Source organism: Gossypium raimondii, chromosome 2, assembly GCF_025698545.1.
Source record: "Gossypium raimondii isolate GPD5lz chromosome 2, ASM2569854v1, whole genome shotgun sequence".
NCBI classification, from domain to species: Eukaryota; Viridiplantae; Streptophyta; class Magnoliopsida; order Malvales; family Malvaceae; genus Gossypium; species Gossypium raimondii.
Genome location: NC_068566.1, coordinates 7,814,976 through 7,836,747, shown reverse-complemented (window position 1 = coordinate 7,836,747; position 21,772 = coordinate 7,814,976). Strand labels below are relative to the sequence as shown.

The 21,772-nt window shown below is 34.0% G+C and overlaps 1 long non-coding RNA gene across 2 annotated transcripts; it reads right to left on the bottom strand.

The window, feature by feature from the left end:
• Positions 1 to 16,266: 16,266 nt before the first annotated feature.
• On the bottom strand, positions 16,267 to 19,201 carry LOC105787928 (uncharacterized). Of its 2 annotated transcripts, none has more exons than XR_008191968.1 (3): positions 18,644 to 19,201; positions 17,517 to 17,673; positions 16,267 to 16,709 (listed from the first exon to the last, which is right to left on the bottom strand). It is a non-coding gene; the product is annotated as an uncharacterized LOC105787928 (long non-coding RNA). The 2 variants fall into 2 exon arrangements; XR_008191969.1 differs by having other exon boundaries at positions 17,517 to 17,602; positions 18,644 to 19,194.
• Between the last annotated feature and the right edge of the window lie 2,571 nt (positions 19,202 to 21,772).

Below are 21,772 nucleotides of genomic sequence, written 5' to 3'. Positions count from 1 at the left end.
CGAATATGATTTTGTCATTATTTGGTGAAGATCAAGCAAACCGCATTATGAGAATTCCACTTTTTAATTCGGTGCAAGAAGATGTGATTGTTTGGCTAAGGGATAATACATGTTCTTATATAGTAAAGAATGGTTATAAACTCTTTACTACAGGGGGTTCGGATCCTATGACTGATTTAACAGTAGATCAAATTGGCCTAATGAAAATATTCTATAGCCTGTTATGGAATCTAAGCATACCTACCAAGATCAAAATCACAATTTGGAAAATAACTATTTGCCTACTTTGTGTAACCTACAGATTCGGAAGCTAACTACACAACCTCTTTGTCCTGTTTGTCGTGTAGACACGAAATCTGTGAAACATTTGGCAAGGGATCGCTCCTTCATTAAGCAGGTCCTTAACGCTTTAGGAATGGTTTATTTGTTGCGTTATGATGAACACAACTGGAAGCTTTAGGTAGCCTCGTTGTTCCTACAAAACAATTTTACATAGTGCAAGTCTTTAACTGTCACCTAGTGGTCATTGTGGTTTTATAGAAACAATCCATACCATGAAGGCATGCAACATAGTGTACAGGGGGTTGTTACTTTTGTCAAGGCATATATTGGTGAGATCAATGCCTTAGATACACCTAGCAAACCAATGACAGTGATGAGAGAAGACCGATGGGTGCCTCTTATGAGGGAATCTATGAAGGTTAATTCTGATACTGCATTTCTGAAGGACACATATAAATATGTTTATGGGATATTAATTAGAAAAAAAGAAAGGTTAATCATGGCAGTTTGTACTCGCCTGAACAATCATGTAGCAAATTCTTTCATAGCAGAAGCTCGTGCATATGAACAAGTGGTATCTTTTGGGTAGATTTGGGTTTCAAGAATGTAATTTTGAGAGGGATTCTTTACTCATCATTAAGAAGCTTCAATTTTCTATGGATGACAACTCAATAGTTAGTGTTATTGTAAAGGAGATTAAGGCAAAAAATAATTAGTTTAATAAATTAGCTTTTCAATTTGTACCACGTCGCCTTAACAACACCGCACATGTGCTCACTGGTTTAGGCTAGTCATTTTTTTGTTCCATGTACTAGTGTCACAGGTCGTAGTTTAAAACCCGTGACAATCGCACAAAATGCATTCGATGAAGGTCTATTGTGTAGATGGAGATTATTTAGCCCGCAAGAATTGGCCCAATTCGGTAACCTGTTGGAAAAGCCTGTCAGATTGAAGCCTGGTTGGCCCGATAATGAAAATATGATAACTTAGGCTATTTTGGTAACTAATCTTAGAAGATTGATAGAATCATATATTGTAAAGTTTAGATTAGATTTGATAAGTTATATCTTGTAAATCCCTAATATCAAGGGATATAGTTAATCTCGTCCGTTGATGTAAATGTATCTTGATCATCGGTTTTGGGGGAGTTCAACTATAAATAGAAAGCCTCCCCCTCATTTGTACACACTCCATTCATTGTTTCATTATTCTTTGTGAATAAGAGAACATAGTGAGCACTTACTCAAACACCTTGTGTGCGTTCTTTCTGTTGTTCTTTTGTTACTTATTTTGGCATAAATCGCTTCCGCTATACAAATTGATGCATTGGAGGAGTTCTTAAGGAATCCTCACTTGAGTAAAGGCAAACTTAGGTGAGTTTGGACAAACGGATTGCCTAAGCTACATGGATCGCGAGACAAAAGATCTAGCCCCGTGACAAGTGGTATCCGAGTTATTGGTTTGAAGGCACCGTTAGGATGTTGAAAGAAGAGTTCGAACAAAGGTGGGCTAGAAAGTTTTTGAGGGAGATGTTGTCAGTAGTAGAGAAACGTGTGCGTAAACTTGAGGGATCTATGGAGGACGTAAAAGAGATACTCGATGGGGTCGAGGATCGCATAGACAACTGGAAGGAGCAGTCCGGAAGCTATATAAAGATGTCTCTTAATTCCATCATGGATAAGGTAAACGAGTTGTTTAATTCACACAGGGATAAGCTATCAGAGAGGAACGATGCTCTCGAGGCCATGGTGATGGCTTTGAAGAAGGAAACAATGGCCACGACGATGACTTTGAGCACAAGAATAGAAGAGCTCGAGGTAGAGCTGGCCTTATGTCGAATAGCCGTGGGGGAAGGTGTGTCAAGTGCAGCACTCAATAACAAGGATACCCTGAAGCCGAAAGAATTTGTGGGGACAATGTCTGCTTGTGATATGGATAATTTCTTGTGGAGGATGAAAATTTACTTCCGTGCCAAAGGCATCGTGGATGATGCGGTTAAGATAAACACTACTTCAGTGTTTCTTATTAATATTTCACTTTTATGGTAGCGAGGTAGAACCACAGATAAAAGGCGATGTGAGATTAGGACGTGGCAAGAGTTCCAATGTGAGTTGAAGGGACAGTTTTACTCACAATTTGTCGAGGAAGAAGCTCAGAAAAAGTTGTAGGGGATAATGCAATGGGGCACAGTAGAGGGGTATGTTTGAGAGTTCAAGGAACTCATGCTCTAAGTTTCAGATGTAACCGAGAAAGAAGCATTGCTTGTTTTTCAAAATGGATTGAAGTTGTGGGTCAAACATGAGGTGGAACAAAGAGGTGTCCAAAAGCTGTCAAAAGCCATGACGGTAGCGGAATCCATGGTCAAGCTTGGTCTAGGAAAAGACAAGCTTGAGTCTTCGAAGTTCGAGGAAATGGGTGTACATAAAAAAGATCACAATGAAGTTAATGATAGCAATGGCATCGACGGCGATGGTGGTAATGGAAAATTACGATTTAGGAAGAAAAAACCCAATAGGAAAAGAGACAAGTTGAAATGCTTTCTCTGCGATGGTCCACACATGTTGAAGAAATGTTCGAAGAAATTTGAGCTTAAGGAAAAGTCGATAGGTAAGGCCTTGGTACTTAGTTCGAGCGCAAGGGGTGTCGAAGCTAAGGAGGCCGAAAGTAAGAAGAAGTTAGTGGAGTGCTTCTGATGTCATGGTCCGCATAGGTTGCGGAAGTGTCCGAGGAAGTTTGTCATCGAAAGGGACGATAGAGCAGACAAGGAGCCCAAGAAACTTGGTTTGAGTAAGAGAAAAGTCGAAGCCAAGAGGGTAAAGAGGAGTAAGAAGAAACGATTGAAGTGCTTCTTGTGTTGTGGTTCTTATGAGTTACGAAACTGTCCAAAGTAAGCCGTAGTCAAAGAAAATGCAACATCTGAGCTTGGTGAGTCATCGGTGGGGCTTCCACCCAAGGAAGAGGTAAGTTTGTCATTGAACTTAGGGGAAAAAGTTACGATGAAAACAGTGAAGCTGGGACCAATGAGGCTCAATTTGAGTGAAATGTCGAAGTTGGCCGAGTCATCGACAAGGCTTCCACCTATGGGAGAGATGGGTGGTGCATCGGAATTCAAAGAAAAAGAAGTGAAGCAAGTTGGGCAGTTGGCTAGAATAAATGTAATGAGTAAGACGGTTTGAGTTAAGAAGCGACGTAAGCCGAGGCAAAAGTCCCGAAGGAAGGGAAAAGCTAAGACGTCGAGACGAGACCAAGGCGAATCAAGTCAGTACCATTCAAAAGTTGCAACGAGGGCGTTGCAAGAATGGGCGGGGGAGAATGTCACGGGCCGCAGTTTAAAGCCTCCAGCCATCGCACCAAATGCATCATATGGAGGTCTATTGTGTATATAGGGATCATTTGGCTCGCAACAACTGGCCCGATTTGGTAATCTATTGGAAAAGCTTGTCAATTTGAAGCCAGGTTGGCCCGATAATGAAGATATGACAACTTAGGCTATTTTGGTAACTAATCTTAGAAGATTGATAGAATCATATCTTGTAAATATTAGATTAGATTTGATAAGACATATCTTGTAAATCCCTAATATCAAGGGATATAGTTAATCTCGTACGTCGATGTAAATGTATCTTGATCGTCGGTTTTGGGGGAGCTCAACTATAAATAGAGAGCCTCCCTTTCATTTGTACACACTCCATTCATTGTTTCATTATTCTTTGTGAATAAGAGAATATAGAGAGCACTTACTCAAACACCTTGTGTGCAATCTTTCTGTTGTTCTTCTGTTGTTCTTTTGTTGCTTCTTTTGGCATAAATCGCTTCCGCTATACAAATTGGTGCCTTGGAGGAGTTCTTAAGGAATCCTCACTTGAGTAAAGGCTGACTTAGGCGAGTTTGGACGAACGGAACGCCTAAGGCCGCATGGATCGCGAGACGAAATATCTAGCCCTGTGACACTAGATGGAGGATGCCCCAGTGGATGTCGAAAATGTTGTGGCATTGGATCAATAATGGGTGGATCTGCCCGAATAGTGATACTTGGCCCTAGATCGGAGATATTATCGACTCTTGAACTCCGATTCTCTTCTCAAGGCAGTGACAATTCTCTTTTCTTGATCAATTAAAGTAGTTATTTTTTTTTATATTTGAAGAATAAAAGAGAGATGTTTTCAAACTGCGGATTGATAGAGAAAAAAGATGATTTTAGTTTTGTTTAAGTTTTGAGAATTGCTTTTACTTTTCAATTTTGTTTTAATGGCTTCTGTCGGTTTATTTTACCGTTATTGATGAACATATCAAATTGTTTATTTGTTTAATTTCTCTTTCCTCGAATGAAATAATATAGTCAGCTTACTTAAAAAAAGAAGAAGAAAAGCTTGCAAAATAAATTAAGAGAAAATCTGGTCATATCATTTTAGCTTTTATTAAAACTGTTTAGGCTTCGTTGGGAAAGGCATATCTCGATGAGAGTGATTGACACGCGCCATAAGGGATGTAACTAACATTTTACGAAGGAATATCCGTTTCAAAAAGGAAACAGGCAGGTGCTCGATAATCATTCCGCTCTTTTCGCAATGGTACTTATGTAAATAAACATATAATCCAATGGCTGCTCCGTAAATAAAACATTCAACACCCAGTTATTACGTAAGGACATTTTAGGAACCCAAAAGTAGAAGAAACAAGGAACGGTTATCAAAACAAAGAACGAATCATAAGAAGGCCACATATCGTATTGGCACCTGGCAGTTTCTGAGAGGCTTGAAAAAGGCCTGCATTTAATATCAATGTTTTCGTTCTTAGAGGATTGAGAACTATTGAAAGGAGTACAGCTAAATTACAACTAGCATTTGACACGTCAACACGGTTACAATTTGAGCAACCACGCTTTAAGTGCTATGCTTCGTAATTGTGGAGATAAAATCAACCTGTTGGTTGCATGCACTAGCAAGGTAAGCTCTAAATATGAATTATAAAATCCACATGTATAATATAAAAATTTTATAATTTAAAATTGTTATATATTTTTAAAAGTGAATATTTAGTATATTGATAATATATATTATTTTACAAATAATTTTTAAATTTAATAATAAAAACAATATCTTTATTTCTTATTTGGATCGTGAATATTTTAGTTAATATATAATCTATAATCTTTAAACAAAAAATATATACTTTCTAAACCTAATATATAATCAGAACATTTTGGTTTTTATAAGGCGAATTTAGGGCGGGCCTAAAATCTGCCAAATTTCCTTTAAGAATCTAGTATCTAAAAAGAAAACTGGTTTCGCTCCTAATTTTATAATTTTACCAAAATTCTCACTATATTTGCTAAATAATAAAACTTATTAAAATTGAAATATGTTATATATTTTTAAGAGAGAGAATAGGAGAAGTGAAGGAAACCAAATTACTAACATATTGTTCTAAATATATATTTTGTCTAAAACAGTATCATTGAGTCAAATTACATCAACTCAATAAGGATCTAAATAATACTAGAAATCCTATTAAATATGTGTATGTCTGTGAAAATCACAAATTTAGAATAAAATGTATTTTTAAACAATAGTATATAATAAATAATAAAATGTATGGCTTGAAACTTATTAATAATAACACATGAAATATATACGATGTTAAAATGAAAAAAATTTAGATTAAACTTGTTTATCATGATGTTGTCATTAATCTTAAGTCGGTGTCGAGTTAATTTGTCACACCAACTCAATTAAATACATTAATGTATATATACAATTGATGGAGGTAATAAAGTTTGCATTATAAAATTGAAATGCATAAAAATATTAAAATTAGTTGAGTGGTAAATTAAATGTTTTACTAATGCAATTAGTTTGAGTTCAGATCTCATCATAGGTATACTTTTATTGGTTTTAAAATAAAAGACTAAATTACTCTCAAACAGTACTACTTATTTTAATTATAAAAGGACATTTTGTAATTTTCTAACCGAGATGGTAATTTGGTTGAGAGCGATACCAACTCAATAAAACACTTAATAAATAGTATAAATTATAAAATACACATATAAAAATAATTAAAATAAAATATAATTAAAATATTATAAAATATATATAATAAATCAAAATTAATATAATATAAATTATTATCATATCAAAATTTATAACAATATAACACATCAAAAGCAATTACAACATAAAAACTACATAAATATATAGATTGGTTTTTATCCCTAGGATCCATGGTTTGGTTGTATATATTAGTTAAAACATTTTTAATATATTTGTTAATAATTTTCAACAATAATCTTTTAAAATGTTATGATTAAAAATTAAAAAATAATAATATAAATATATAATTTGTGGAATTTTATAGTTTCTAAAATAATATAAATGTATAATCAATATAAATTAAGAAACAAAAAGAAATTAATATTTAAAATAAACTTGAATTAATACATAAAATAATTATTTGTAATAATTTATATTTAAATTTATTAAGAAAATTATTTTAAAATATTTTTAAAAATTATTCCATAATTTGAATTTAAAAATAGTTTTAATATGTTTTTAAAATTTTTAAAATTATTTTCTCATATTTTTGAAATAATATATATTTTTAGAAACCCTTATTTCTAAATAACTCATTTTACCTTTTTTTAAATAAGCAATTTCTAATTAAAATAAAAGCATTTAAAACAATTTTCTAAAAATAATTATTAATGATAACTAAGGTTAATATATATGGAGGTACTTGAACTTGGCAACTTATATCTACTTTGTACTTAAGCTTTTTTTTGGACCTAACTAGTACATGAACTAGGAAACCATAAGTTGTTGGATAAATTCGGTTAAGAAAATAGTTATTTAGTTATACCGGAAGTTTAAATTTTTTATTGAAATCGAGCCATTGTGATATTTATAGCAATAAACCTAAACTAGAAATATATTTGTGTTTTATGCGAGGTGGATTCAAGTCGATCATGGCTTTCAACCGAACGAATGATCTGCCATAAATTAATATGGTAGATTAAGTCCTTTTTTAAACTTAATGAGCTTGTATTTAAGCCTATTATGGTTTTACTTTGTGATTTTCAATAGTTATTAGATTTTCATCTTTGTATTCAGTTTTGCGTTTTTAATGTGCTTTGTAACCAAAATGGAAAATTCTTACCTTTGGGAATTTAATGATTAATTTTAGCTTGTGAATGAGGTGATTACGACAATAATGTGAAAAAGTCTTGATGTTGTCCTCAAGGTCGTGACACCAGACCATTGGTGTCGCAACACTGGAGCTATTTGTCACCCTAGGAGTTTGAATTTCAAGAGCTAACACATTGCAGGTGAATTGGTGACAAAGTCACGACATTGAGAGCACAAAATCATGACATCAAGCGTTAAAGTCACAAGATTGTGTTGCTAAAGTCGTGACATCAAGGGCAATCACTATTGCTGAAGCATCCCAGTTGTTCAAGGAGCCAAAGTCGCGACACTGATGCCACTAGGAAAATTTGGGAGGATGTTGTTGGCAAGGTCGCAACGCCGATGTTTGGGTGTCACGACATTAAGGCTCGACAGGCTAAAATCTGCAAGGGCATTCTTCAATCAAAATAGGTTATTTTAATTGTTAAGAAGGGGGAAATTTTGTTCATTCTAGGTCAAATGTATTAACACTATAAATAAAATTATAAAACATGTTTAAGGGAGCGCGTGGGTTTGAGTGCGCTAAAGCGCATTATCCTTCTATTTAAGGGTTGGCGAAGGGCAATGGTTAGTTCTAGGCATTGTATAAAAAATAACAGATATCATAAGAACCTATAATGAGATTAATGTTAAAAAAAATGTTTTAGGGAGCTTGGGATTTAGGTTAATTTTATTTAGTGGCTACTACAACTTTTCCTTTTATTTTTTTACACTGTCTGTCCCAACTCAAAGGTACTTAGACCTTTTTGTTGCTTTAGTTTTTACTGTCAACTTTAATCAATTTTTCGTTAGTTTTGCTTCCAAATTTGCAAGTGAATAATCAAAACCAAGGGATCTTGCGTTACGCTCCATCTCAACAATCAAAATCAAGGACTTCATAAAAAATATTTGAGCAATTTCTTAACTTTTTTTTATCTTAATAGTGTTGATTATTTAAATGAATGTGAAAATTATTGGACCTTTTTTTGTTTAAGATGAGAGTGAACTAATTTCCTTAGGTAGTTGGTTAATTGAACTGTTGAACAATTATTATAAGGATTCAGGACTAAATTTAATAATTTAGACCAAGAAACTTGGAATTGACAAATCTAGGTGAAACATAGATAAATGAGACCAAAAAGAGACCTTATCGAGTAAGAAATCAATTGGACCCATTTAGTCTAAGCTAGATCAAGAGATTAATTAGACTAAATTGTAAATTTGGTAAATTATTAACCAAGAGGTATTAATTAATCCAATTAGAAAATTATTCCTTCTAATCCCTAATCCGAGAATTAATTTTCAACACGGAAATTAATCAACTATCAGCTTTTTTTCTTTGATTATTTTTATTATAAATTTTGGAATTTTTATAATTAAGTCTTATAGTTATTATTACAGATTAAAACCTTCAATTTTTGATTTGTTGTATTATAGTTTGTTAGATTTTAACTATTTAGACTTTCTCATGTTTGTTACTTTTAATTGAATCTTATCAACTTATCTCTTGTGGGTTTGATCCTCGGAATGCTCCATAAGTGTTCCATTGTACACTTTATAAATATTACAACTTGACTTGTTACACTTGCAGTACACTGTATGTTTTAGTCATTGTTTACAATTTTCTCTGCTCAGTGCACATACATCAAGGTGTGGTCAAGTTTTTGGCACCATTGCTGGGGAGATTTTGAGTTTGATAATTGAATTATTTAGTGATAATTTGCATGTTTTGTAGGAAATTAAGTAGTGAATTCTGAAATTATAGATCTGATGCTTTACTTTTTATGCTTTTGTGTATTTTCTTTTGTTAAAGTTTTATTTATTTAATTTGTTTAATTTTGTTGTGATAACTGTGTATGTATTTCAGTTATACGTGATTGGATGCATTAGAATTAGCTGAGCGATCCTAACCAAAAGATGGCTAGTGGACACAATAATTGAAATGTGCATGCTTAATGAGAGGAAGTGTCGATCACCCATATGTTGGATGGAACTTAGTGAGAGAAAGCTAGTAGGTCCAAACCTAGTCTACGAAACTAAAGAAAAGGTAATGGCCATCAAGAATCACTTGAAGGTTGCCTAAGACTACCAAAACGCATACAATGACAAAAAGAGGAAAGATATATCTTATGAGGTTGGCGACAAAGTGTTCTTGAAAGTTTCACCCTGGAAAAGGATTATTCATTTTGGATTAAAACTGAAACTTAACTCGAGGATCATCGAACCCTACAAAATCTTGGAGCGTATAGGGCCAGTAGCCTATCGTTTAGCCTTTCCGTCTAAATTATCCAAAATCCACGACATATTCTATGTGTCAATGTTGCAAATATATCGCTCTGATCTGGATCATGTAGTTCAATTGGAGACGTTGGAGGTGGAACCAAATTTGTCTTACGAGGAAGAGCCTGTATGCATTTTGGACTGAAAAATTAATATACTCATGAATAAAGAAATTCCTCTGGTTAAGGTGTTGTGGCGGAACCACAAGATGTAGGAATCTACATTAGAGAGAGAAAGCACCATGAGAGAGCAGTATTCGTATCTCTTCAAATGTACAAAATTTTGAAGACGAAATTTTTTTAGGATGGGGGAGTTTTCACACTTTGGTTTGGCAAACCAAATCGGTTCGAGAGATTATGCTGGTGAAGACCGCCTAAATTGCGAGACTTAGACCGGATAAGGTGGGTAACTTCATGGTAAAGTGCTACAAAGAACTTCACCAACATTGTGGAATATCATTCCGAGTTATGGCAAAATTGTAGTTAGGGCGAGAACCTTATTAGACGGAGTTTCCCACTAATGAAATCACCACCAGCGTTGTTAATGCCATTACTAAACTAAGTATGATAGCTTGTAGGATAGATTTAGTCACCCGGCATCCTAGTAGAGGTAACGTGCTAGTAATTATGACACTTGGAGAGCATCGTAAGATGTGATTAATTAGTGGAAGCATGCAAGAATAAGTAATGGTTAGAGATAATCCTAATTGGGATTTGGATGTGGGTTATCCATAATTAGGATAGCATGATAGTAGAGAGAAGATTTTTGATTTGTCTTCTTCACTAGACTTTGTTATCATCGAAGAAACCAAGAGAGAGTTCTTCCTTGCTAGTTATCTGCTGGTAAATTCTTAAACCTTCCTTTAAGATTTACCAGATAGGTAGAAGCTAACATAAGAGAGGTTTGGTAGGATTTCTTTGAATACTAGGTATGAAGGAAACTTCTATCTAGAGATTGTTTGCATGCCTATAAATACTTGTTATATCATAAATTTTTGGCTATTTTTTTTGTTTAAAGTTGTTTTATTGTTTTACCTAAAGAAATGAGCGAAGGTCCCAATATTAAAGGAATGAAACCAGTATAGTAGATAAAGCTCCAAGTAAAGTATTCCGATAAGTTCCTTTGTACCTTGAGTCTGGTATCTGCGTTAATTTGTTTAATCCTTCTTACTTTACATCCAGGTAAGTGGCTTAGTCTTTTGGTTCTGGTATTCATGTCTAAGGAAACATACTTACGGAATCAGTGCATGCATGGTCATTATGACTAAATAGAGCCAACAAAATCTGGTATATACGTGGTATGAGTACTCCTTCCTTGGTGTACAAACTCCGTATCCAAATTGGTGTAAGGAGGCAACGGAGGGATGTTATGTATAATGGTAAAGAAGACACATGATATGATGTTTTGCCTCCAGTATGGAACTTTGATGCAAACCGTGATTGGTGAAAACCTGGCCTTGTAGGGGAACACCTACATATTCAAACAAATAGGGACCTAAGGAGGATACAGAGGGGATGTTTCTTAAATAGCTTTGATGAACATATATGAAGGTACATGAAAAATGGATTATTCAAAAAACACCACTAACCCATATCTTCGCCGAATTAGGGTTATAGAGAGTTACTGTACAATCGGTACATTTAACATACATTTCACACATGAACATACACATATTATAATCCATACATCTACACACATATCGTCCCTAAATCGAGCCTTTATGGCCCTAAAAATACCTTAGAAACAATTTAGGATCAAATTAAAAACATTTGAACAAGAAAAAGTTGCAAAATTTTGACTACAAGGGTCACATAGCTGAGACATACGCCCGTGTCTCAGGTCATGTGGACATTCAAAGTAGGGATACAGGACTGTGTCCATGCCTGTATAACTCTCCGACTTGGGTCACATGGCCGATCCACACGCCTGTGTGCCAGACCGTGTGCTAGGCCATGTAACTACCTAACTTGCATGCAAAGGAATCACAGGGGACACACGGCTAAGGCACACGCCCGTGTCTCAAGCCGTGTGGTCTAAAAATCACCTAAAAACAAGCCTTTTCCAAAAAAATACAAGCATAACCAATCAACTACCTAAATGCACTTTAACAAAGGACCTTTAACAACAACAAAACTCAATAAAACATGCTCAAATCATATTTAAACAACCATCTCAATGACACCATATTTAAATCATCCATCCACAACCAATATACCCTTCATAGGTATCTCAAATAAAACTCAAACAATCAAATAATTGAATATAATATAAACATAACCTATACTCATTTTTCTCAAAATAACTACTTTCATTGAACATTGTCCTATGAAATAAGCATATCGGCAAAAACCAACCTTCACCCAAAACATGCAACATAGTATATATATCCATGTATATATATACAAGCTTGTAAACACATATTCAAAATATTCAACTTCAAGGACATAGACATACCTTAGGTACATGCTAGGGTTCCAAAAAAAGAGATGTCACTAACGTTGAATTCGGGATTCTTGAAAGATGCCGAATCCAAGTCTACTATTTATCTAACCTGCGAACATGAAAAGCAATTCACGTTTAATAGACATTATTTATATAACAAACCACAAGAATGTTCAAGTCATATGAGTTATATTTTAACCAAATAAAAGTTACCATTAATCCTTAATAATACCGATATACAACTCTTTTCAATAAGTCGTAAAACCTTGCCGTGTGGACCATTACATATCTAGCACCCGGTGCCTAGCGAATAAACTGCAAAAGAGTTTGCGCCCAGTGCTAGTAGGATTAATTGACGATATTAAATGTGAACCCAACTCTAGTTGGTTAAACCAACGATGTTTGCACCCAGCGCTAGTCGGTTTGACCAATGATTGTGTGCCTAGCACTAGTCAAACAAGCTGACAAAAGTTGCGCCCAGTGCTAATCGGATGAACCGATAATTGTGTGCCCAGCACTAGTCAGACAAGCTAACAAAGGTTGTGCCCAGCGCTGGTCGGATAAAATGATAAAAAATAGTGAGCCTAGCTCTAATTGGATAAACCAATGATGTTTGCGCCCAGCGCTATTTGAACGAATTTACGATCTCAATTATTCATTTGAAAAATCATAATACTATTTCTCACAGTTGGATATCACATTTCATAATTTAATAACACTTCCATTCGAAATGTTACTAATAAAATATTTATTCCTTTCTATCACATTTCGAAACGAAATTATTATTCAATTAGATTAACAATATATTAAGGATAAAATACAAAACATCAAGTAATAACTAATTTAATTAATACAATTTATAAAGTTCGAGTTCGGGACTATGAACTTGCCGAAACTACGCTTGCAGACAATTATTCCCTCGCCTTCTCTTTTCCACAATTAGCAGCGGAATCTCTCATATCTCGATATAGAATTAATAATTCAATTTAATCAATTACTCAATAATTAAGCTCAACCATTTAACCATTAACATTTGATATTTATTCAATTCGATCCTTGTCATAAATACAACAAATCAATCTTATGTTTATGCTAGTTTCTTCAACCCCACGAATGTATATATGTACAATTATATATATAAAATTTCAAAACAGTCCTCCTACTCTTGAATCTCATCACTTAATACCATGTCATTTTAGTTTTGAAATAAGCTACATCTCTAACAATTAATTTCGCTTAAACATTCATATAATTTAATCAAAATGACTAATGAAATAGATTTATAACTTATCATACTTTCTTAACAAATTATTCTATAAAATACCCATGTTCAAAAGTTCACCACTAGGTCTCCAAACCTTAAAACATCAACAATGGCATTGTCCACTACATCTAAACAATTTACACTTTAGCTCATGAATTAGCTAAATTAAACCATTTCCAACACAAAAATAGGATTAGCATGAAAAATCAAATTGAGTAATACTTACATGCAAGACCTTCAAACCAAAACATAAGCTTTATCAATGGCTTTCCCCTTTACTTTTTCTTTATTTTTGGCAAGAAGAAAGGAAAATTAATCCCAATTTCTTTTAGTGCTCTCTTTTTGTGTTTTCTTTAATTTGTTTTCATTATTTAATTACTTTTATAATTCCTTTTGTTATTATTATACTAACTTGATATATAATACTATAATATTAATTAAAACCGGTCCACTATCATCATTTCCTTATAAATATAGGTTTATTTATTTAATAAGTCCCTTAAGCTAGTTCCATCTTATAATTTAGTAGTAATTCCTACTTTTATCCTTTATTCGATTTAGCCCCTTTTATTTTAATTAAACACATAATACCCTAAAAATATTTAAATATTATACAATTCCCTTTTTAAGGTAACTCTATATATATTTATTTATTGACGATATTTATAAACCCTATTCACGGAGACGGGGTCCCAAAAGTACGTTTTCAACACCCCTAGCTTCTAAGATGTTACAATTCTGGAATCGAGATCAAAAGTTAGCACAATGAAGGGAGTACGTGAGAAAAAGGGGTGCATGTGGTAATGCACATTGCATGAAAGAGTAAACAGTAAGTCTGACAGTGATAAAATGGTAGTCCACACAAGTGGCGTAGTTGCAGAGCAAATGTGCCTGTAACTATCATATACGAGTTTAGAAATCAGTGTTATCCGCCAATAGGTTGAGTTGATCGCGATAGTATCTCCCAATTGACCTACGATTCTGAGTAATGTATCCGCCAAATAAGGTGAACCAGTTTGTCAACTTGAGTCATATTTCGTAATTTCCTATAGTGATTATAGTGGGATTGTTTTCCCGAGGAACTCTCTAAGTTCTTAAGAACTTACCCAATTTCTCCTTACTTCCAAGTTCTTAGGTCGAGCCTAATGACTGAAGGGATATAGCCAGATCTACGGCCAATTGTGAGTCTTCTTATTTTCATGGGTAACATGTTATTGCTAGGGGTACTAGGGCAACTGTTAGATACTGCCATTTTGAAACTATCAAATTGTACTTGAAACATTATTTTGATTACTTTGAATTTTGATCAGTAGTCTCGATGGCTTAACATTATTGGTGATTTATAAATATTGTTTAAGAAGCAGCCAAAGGCTAACTTTTTTTATCTTTAGTTATGGTGTGGTACCATTTCAAACATGCTTCCAAATAAAAGCAATTATAAACTAGCGGAATACCATGTTTGGAAAATAAAAAAAGGGAGAGTACTCGCTAAAATTGAATAATTGCTTTAAAAGAAAGAGTGGCACATTCTAATGAGTTAACCTGTAGCACTCCATACCAAAATCCGACGATTAGGTCAGGCATGGGGTGTTACAAATTAAGTCTTTTTGTACACTCAATGAGCTTGTATTTAAGCATTTTATGGTTTTATTTTATGATTTTCAATATTTATTAAAATTTTACCTTTGTATTCTGTTTCATGTGTTTTTAGTGTATTTTGTGACCAAAATAGAAAAATCTTGCCTTTTAGAGTTTAACAATTAATCTTAGCTTATGCAGGAGATGATTACGACAATAACGTGAGGAAGCATTGATGTTGTCCTCAAGGTCGCGACACCAGACCATTGGTATCGCAACACTGAAGTTGTTTGTCACCCTGGAAGTTTCGATTTCAAGAACTTACACACTGCATGTGAACTGGTGGCAGAGTCGTGACACTGAAAGCATGGAGTCGCGACATTAGGAGCTAAGGTCACGACATTGTGTTGCTGAATTCGTAAGATCAAAGGTAGTCACTATTGCTGAAGGATCCCAGTTGTCCAAAAAGCTAAAGTTGTGACATCAGGACCAGAGTCTCGACACTGATGCTGCTAGGCAAATTTAGGAGGATGTTGTTGGCAAGGTCGCAACACCAATGTCGGGGTGCCGCGACATCGAGGCTTGACAGGATAAAACTTGCAAAGGCATTCTTCAGTCAAAATAGGTCATTTTTTTAACATAAAATGACCACAAGGGCCACATATTTAGGGCAAGTTTGGTTGGGGGAATGGAATGGACTTGTAATGGAATAGAGCTGTAATAGAATAGAGTGGTAATCAGTAATTCAGTTGTTTGGTTGAATGGGATGGAATAGAGTTGTAATAGCATTCTTGTGTTTGGTTGAATGGAATAGATGTTGTAATAGCATAAGGAAAAAGACTTAAATGACCAAAATACCTTTAGTAGAATTTTTTTAGATAGATGATTATTGTTTTTAAATTTTAATAAGATCACTATTAAATATAATTTAATAAAAATAAAAAATAATTTAATTATATTTTAACATAATTATTATTAAATACAATTTAATAAAATAATATATAATTTAATAACATTCTTAATATTATTATTAAAATATGAATTAATAAAAATCATAATATATAATATTATAAAATAATATATAACTACTTTATTATTTTTAAACACATATTTAATGTGCTAAATGTTCCATTATCCATTTATTTTTCCTTGCACTCTTTTCTTCCTTTAATAAATTTATTTTATCTTTTATATAATAAAAATCAAGTTTATACAATCTTCAATTGAGTTAATTGGAAGATCCATCTACAACCATGGTTGAATAAACAGATTATCATCTTTATAAACATATCATTTATATTTTTATATAGTTAAATTAAAACACTTGTTCCTTATCAAATAACTGTAAGGAAAGTCACTCCAAGCTAAGGTGCTATACTGTAAACAAGCATAAAAAGAGCACATAAAATATATATTTTAAGGTTCCATCTCTAATTGGATTATCCTCCACATTCATGCAACCAAGCATTGCAAATGACGCACATATCTACATACAATCTACATTTTGATCAACTACAGGTTGCAAGAATGCTCAGTAACGTTACTTTGTCAAGTAATCTTTCAAAGCAATTACCAGACCACGACCTTTCCTTGCCCCACGGCATACAGTCTCAATGATGTCTATGAACTCTTATTTGTCCTTGAGAGCCCAGTTAATCTTGTTATTATCAGTGCCATGATCAATCATAATGTGCTTGTTTCTGAAAAAAAAAATCACTGTCAATGGATCGACAAATTAAGCAACACAATCAAGATACTCAAAGCGTTTCCTCCTTAAAACTCCCTCCCTTCTATCTGAATTAGGTGGTGCATATCCCTATTTTCAGTTCATAAATGTTCAAATGAGAAACCAAAATTTATTTAATAAATACAATCTATCCATCCGATGACAAATTGGTTAACCCTGGATATCAAATATGAGACATATAGATTCTTTTGCTCTAAATTGTTGCTTCATTGATTCCATTAATTGGAAAAGAAAGCCACCAAGATCATAGAATAAAGAAACATAACACCCTTAAGAAAATGCATTTGTAACAAACTAAAATCTGATACTAAACGCCTCCTAAAAAGATACATTGATACTAAAAGCAAAGCCTAGTACCTTGGCATCATTAAACAGAAGCAACTCATTACACTAGGAATGCAACAATTAAAATGTTATTAAGCTTTAAAAGCACAATCCAGTGAATTGTAAGAGAATTTTTTTTATGAAACATTCTACAAAGCCGATAATATTAAAGGTAGCAACAATTAACAAAAGATCACCACTTTACATTAAAAAACCTCATTCTTTGAGGTTGAAGATGTTAACTTATTAACAATTGTATTACCATTAGAATTATTTGTATTTCTGACCCCTCCTTAAATGAAAGGAATGCTTTTCAGTTACTAAAATCATGGACTTTTAAAGAAGTCTAAAGTCACACTAGTACAAGACTAAATCATTTTTTCTATATTTTTGTAATAGAATACATGAAAGATACTACAGTCACTCTAAACCTCACCTTCACAGATTTGTCCATGTCATCACTTGTACCAGTATCATTCTGTGAGAAGCTTCTTTGATAATTGGGAGATCATTCTTGTGAACCTGAATTGTCAAGTATATTTGACCTTCTGGTTAATAATATTTTACCAGGAATACTGTGACCCTTAAGCAACCTTAAAAGAGGCATAAAAGAAAATTATTATTTGTTGATGAAACAATAAATATGGAGTAAACAAATGCATGAAGCAAAGATTTTATTAACATGTAATCCTAGCATTTTCTTTTACACTTAAGATAATAAAAACCACCATAAATTTCCAAATCCACATAGGCATGGTAATAAAGGTTATATAACACGACAAGGGAACTTTATTGTAGAAGAAAATTTTTCAATTTGACTTCTTAACAATGAAAGAGAGATTTTCATAAAGAAAAGCAACATTGCAACCCATATTAGCATTGATCTTCAGCCAATTTATATTAAGAAAAACAACTCCGCAACCCATGTTAGCATTTCAATTAATTTATGTTAAGAAATCCAAGCTCAGCAATGTTATCATTCATAAGCATGGGCAAACAAATAGTAACATTTTTGTTCCATAACCTTTATGAACTCCCCACATTTAGTAACCGTGCTTTTTATTATAAAAAAAACCAAGCTAAAAGACAATGAGTAACCCTTTTTTAACCCCTGTGATGCCTATGATTCCCCAACAATAATGCCATGATCAAATTACAACATAAACCAAAATATCAGACTTTTTAGGAAAAAATAGATAAATACTATGATCTAAGCACAAAGATGAAAGGATCATCTTCCAAAAGAAAGAGAAACCAGGTTATGCCATTAAGTAGAACTTGTGAGATCTGGCTTTAATTCCCAAAAGGTGCTTTCAATCTAAGTGCAAACCGTAATAAATTAAACCCAATAAACCTAATTGAAAATTTTTGTGAAATCAAAATTTCCACCTAAAAAGGAAAAATTCTTCCACGGGAATTCATAATCAAAACTGAAATTTGAAAGATCAGAAGGTATTTCTCTAAATCCAATGAAAAAGAACAATCCAAAATCAACATTGAGAAACCAAAAAGAAAATGGAGGAAGAAAAGTAATGGGAAATTGGAACAATTAGAAAGAGGTACCCTTGGACATTCTTGAGGGTTTGATTAAACCTTGAATCAAGGCTTTCTTTGTTACGTTGATCTTCTTCGCCTTGGCTACTACTATTGTTCTTTCAAACCCCTCTTCTTGCTTTCTCCAAACGTTCTACATAGGTATATTGGGAGAATGGTGAGGGTAAAGAGAAAGTAAGAAGATAAAGTTTAAATAAGATAGAGAAATTTCATTCTCACACGATAATCTTTGAGATTTGTTGAAAAAATCTCAAATGGGAGTTGGGAGTTTGAAGAGGATGTGAGATGGGCAGAAAAGGAAAGAAAAATAATTTTGTATATTACTGGAAGTGTTGAATAGCCATTCATTAAAGATGGTATTGAATTGCTATTCAACGGTTTTGAGGAATCAGGCTGTAATGGTTATTCAATGGAATAGGTTTTGCAGCCAACCAAACCCTTGAATAGTTTTATTGTGTTGAATAAGGGAGGAATGGCTAAGCCATTCATGTGAACCTAACAAGGCCTTATTAAACTGCCTAAAAAATTACAGCATCATGGATATCTGAGGGATAGTCCATGTCAAAAAAGCAAGTTCCAGCCTCTGCATACATTTTCTTACAAATTAAATCAGCGACCATATTACAAGAACGATTAGTCTAAACTAAATCAGCTGACTTAAAGTTAAAAAAAAAAGCTTTTTTGCACTCCTTGATCCACTCGCCATTGATCGTGATGTTAATACGATGGTTCTTAAATTTATTGACAAGGCATGCATTGTCCATCCCAAAGATCACATCACTTTTAATGTTTAGCCAACACGCCAGCTTGATGCTTTCCTCAAATGTGTAACACTCGGTTTCTTCCACCGAAATCGGTCTTTCATTGAGGCCCCTACCACCTTACAACACAAACCCATCTTCTTCCATAACAATAACACCATAACCAACTTTATTATTACAAACCAAAGCATCAAAATTAATTTTTAAAAAACCCTTAGGAGGCTTTTCCCATTTCTTAACAGTGGGGTTAGTAGAAAGCAGCGGCTCATTAATAAAATTGCAAATGCGAAACTCATGACTCAGGGTTCTAGCCCTGTCCCAAATAACCTGCACCTCATCTTCCTTTCCTTTGAAAATGAAATTGTTTCTATTATTCCAACTATTCTACAATGTAGTCATAAGGTTAGCCATAGCTTTTTTTTTATTAAGAACTCTTATAATATCTTTCAACTAGTCGATACAATACTTGTAATCCTTCGAAATGGTGCTATCGTCTAGACCTCCAAAAGACAGGATCGCCCGAGATGTAGGGCAATCTTTAAGGGTATGAACAAGGGTCTCATCCTCAGCTCCACACCTAGGACATTCCTGCCCAAAACCATATCAAATGGATTCAATTTTAACATTAGGGGGGAGGGTCTCATGTCCCACACGCCACGTGAACACCCAAATCTTAGGGATAATATCGAGCTGCCATATAGCTTTCTAAAAGAACCTATGAGGACCAAACCCCATATATTTTAACAATAGCCAAGAATAAGCTAACTTCGACGTGAAGGAGTCATGAGGGTTGTGAAACCACATCGCTCTATTGCATTGACTCTCACCCCCAATTGGTAAGTTACGAATTTTATCTCCCAAATCTTTCCCAAACAGCTCACGAACTTTGTCAATATTCCATCTTCTACAATCCTCGAGCCAAAGGTCTTTAACACTACACTCATTAGGGTTCAACAAATTTTAATTAAGGTCCCCACTGCTTAAACCTTCCAACCCCTAGTTATCGGTCCAAATGTTGATACAGTCACCATTCCCAACTACCACCTGAACCCTTCCTTGAGAGCTTCTGCCACAGCCATAATGATAGACCAAGTGAATGAAGCTTTTTCAACTCTTTTGGGATGAAAAATATCAACTTCGAGGAAGTATTTTGAACTCAACACTTTTGTAACATAAGGTGTCTTTTTTGTTTATAAGCCTTCAAACTTGACACCCAAGAATTTCCAAATTGACAAGCTGGATATACCTAATCCCGAGACCTTCCATACCCTTAGGATGACACAGGTTCTTCCAAGGAAGCATCGTCCAGAATCTACCCCTCTTTTTGCCCGTTCACCACGTCCTACTAATCTTTGCTTGTATGTCTTCAACTACACCTTTGGGAGCCAGAAAAACTGATAATGCGTATGCTGGAATAGATTGGAGAACTACTTTTATGAGGATTTCTTTACCACCAAAGGATAGTAGCCTCTTAGTCCAACTGTGTATCCTACAGGACAACCGGTTAGTGATCTCTTGGAAAGCCAGATTTTCTTCTTATCAACCGAAAGAGGAAGGCCAAGGTAGTTGTCCAAATTTTCCACCACCTTCATACCAAGTAAATCGTCAAAAAATTGTCTTTGCACCTTAAGAGTGTTAGGACTAAAAAGTATAATCGACTTATCAAAATTAATCTCTTGACCTGAAGCATTAGCAAAATCCTTTAGAATATTAATAAGACCCTCACCATCACTTTTTTATTTCTCACAAAAATGAATGCATCGTTGGCGAAAAAAGGTGATTTATCCAAGGGCCATTTATACTGGCCCGGATCCCTCTTAAAATATTATTTCCTTGCACATGAATAAGCATCCTCAAAAATGCTTCCATGCAAAATAAGAACAAATAAGGGAAGAGGGGATCCCCTTAATGAAGTCCCCTCTCGGGAATAATAACATCCGATAAAATATTATTGCATTTAACCATATATCTTATAGAACGAACGCAACATATTATTTTATCAACCCACTTATCAACGAAGCCCATTTTCTTCATAACCTTCTCAATGAAATTCTATTCCACATGATCGTATGCTTTGCTCATATCGAGCTTGATAACTAATCCTTTATTAGGGCCATTTTTAAAACTTTGAAGGTGGTGTAAAAGTTCATGTGCGATCAAAATATTGTCATGTATCATTGTCCTCGGGATGAAAACGCTTTGATTTTTACTGATACAACCAGGGAATGTGACTTTGAGACGATTTGTAAGAACCTTTGAGATGATCTTGTAGATGAACCTGCATAAACTAATAGGACGGGAATTAGTAATATTACTTGGGTCCCAAATTTTAAGAATAAGAATGATCATAATATCATTTAAGTAAAAAGATATCTTT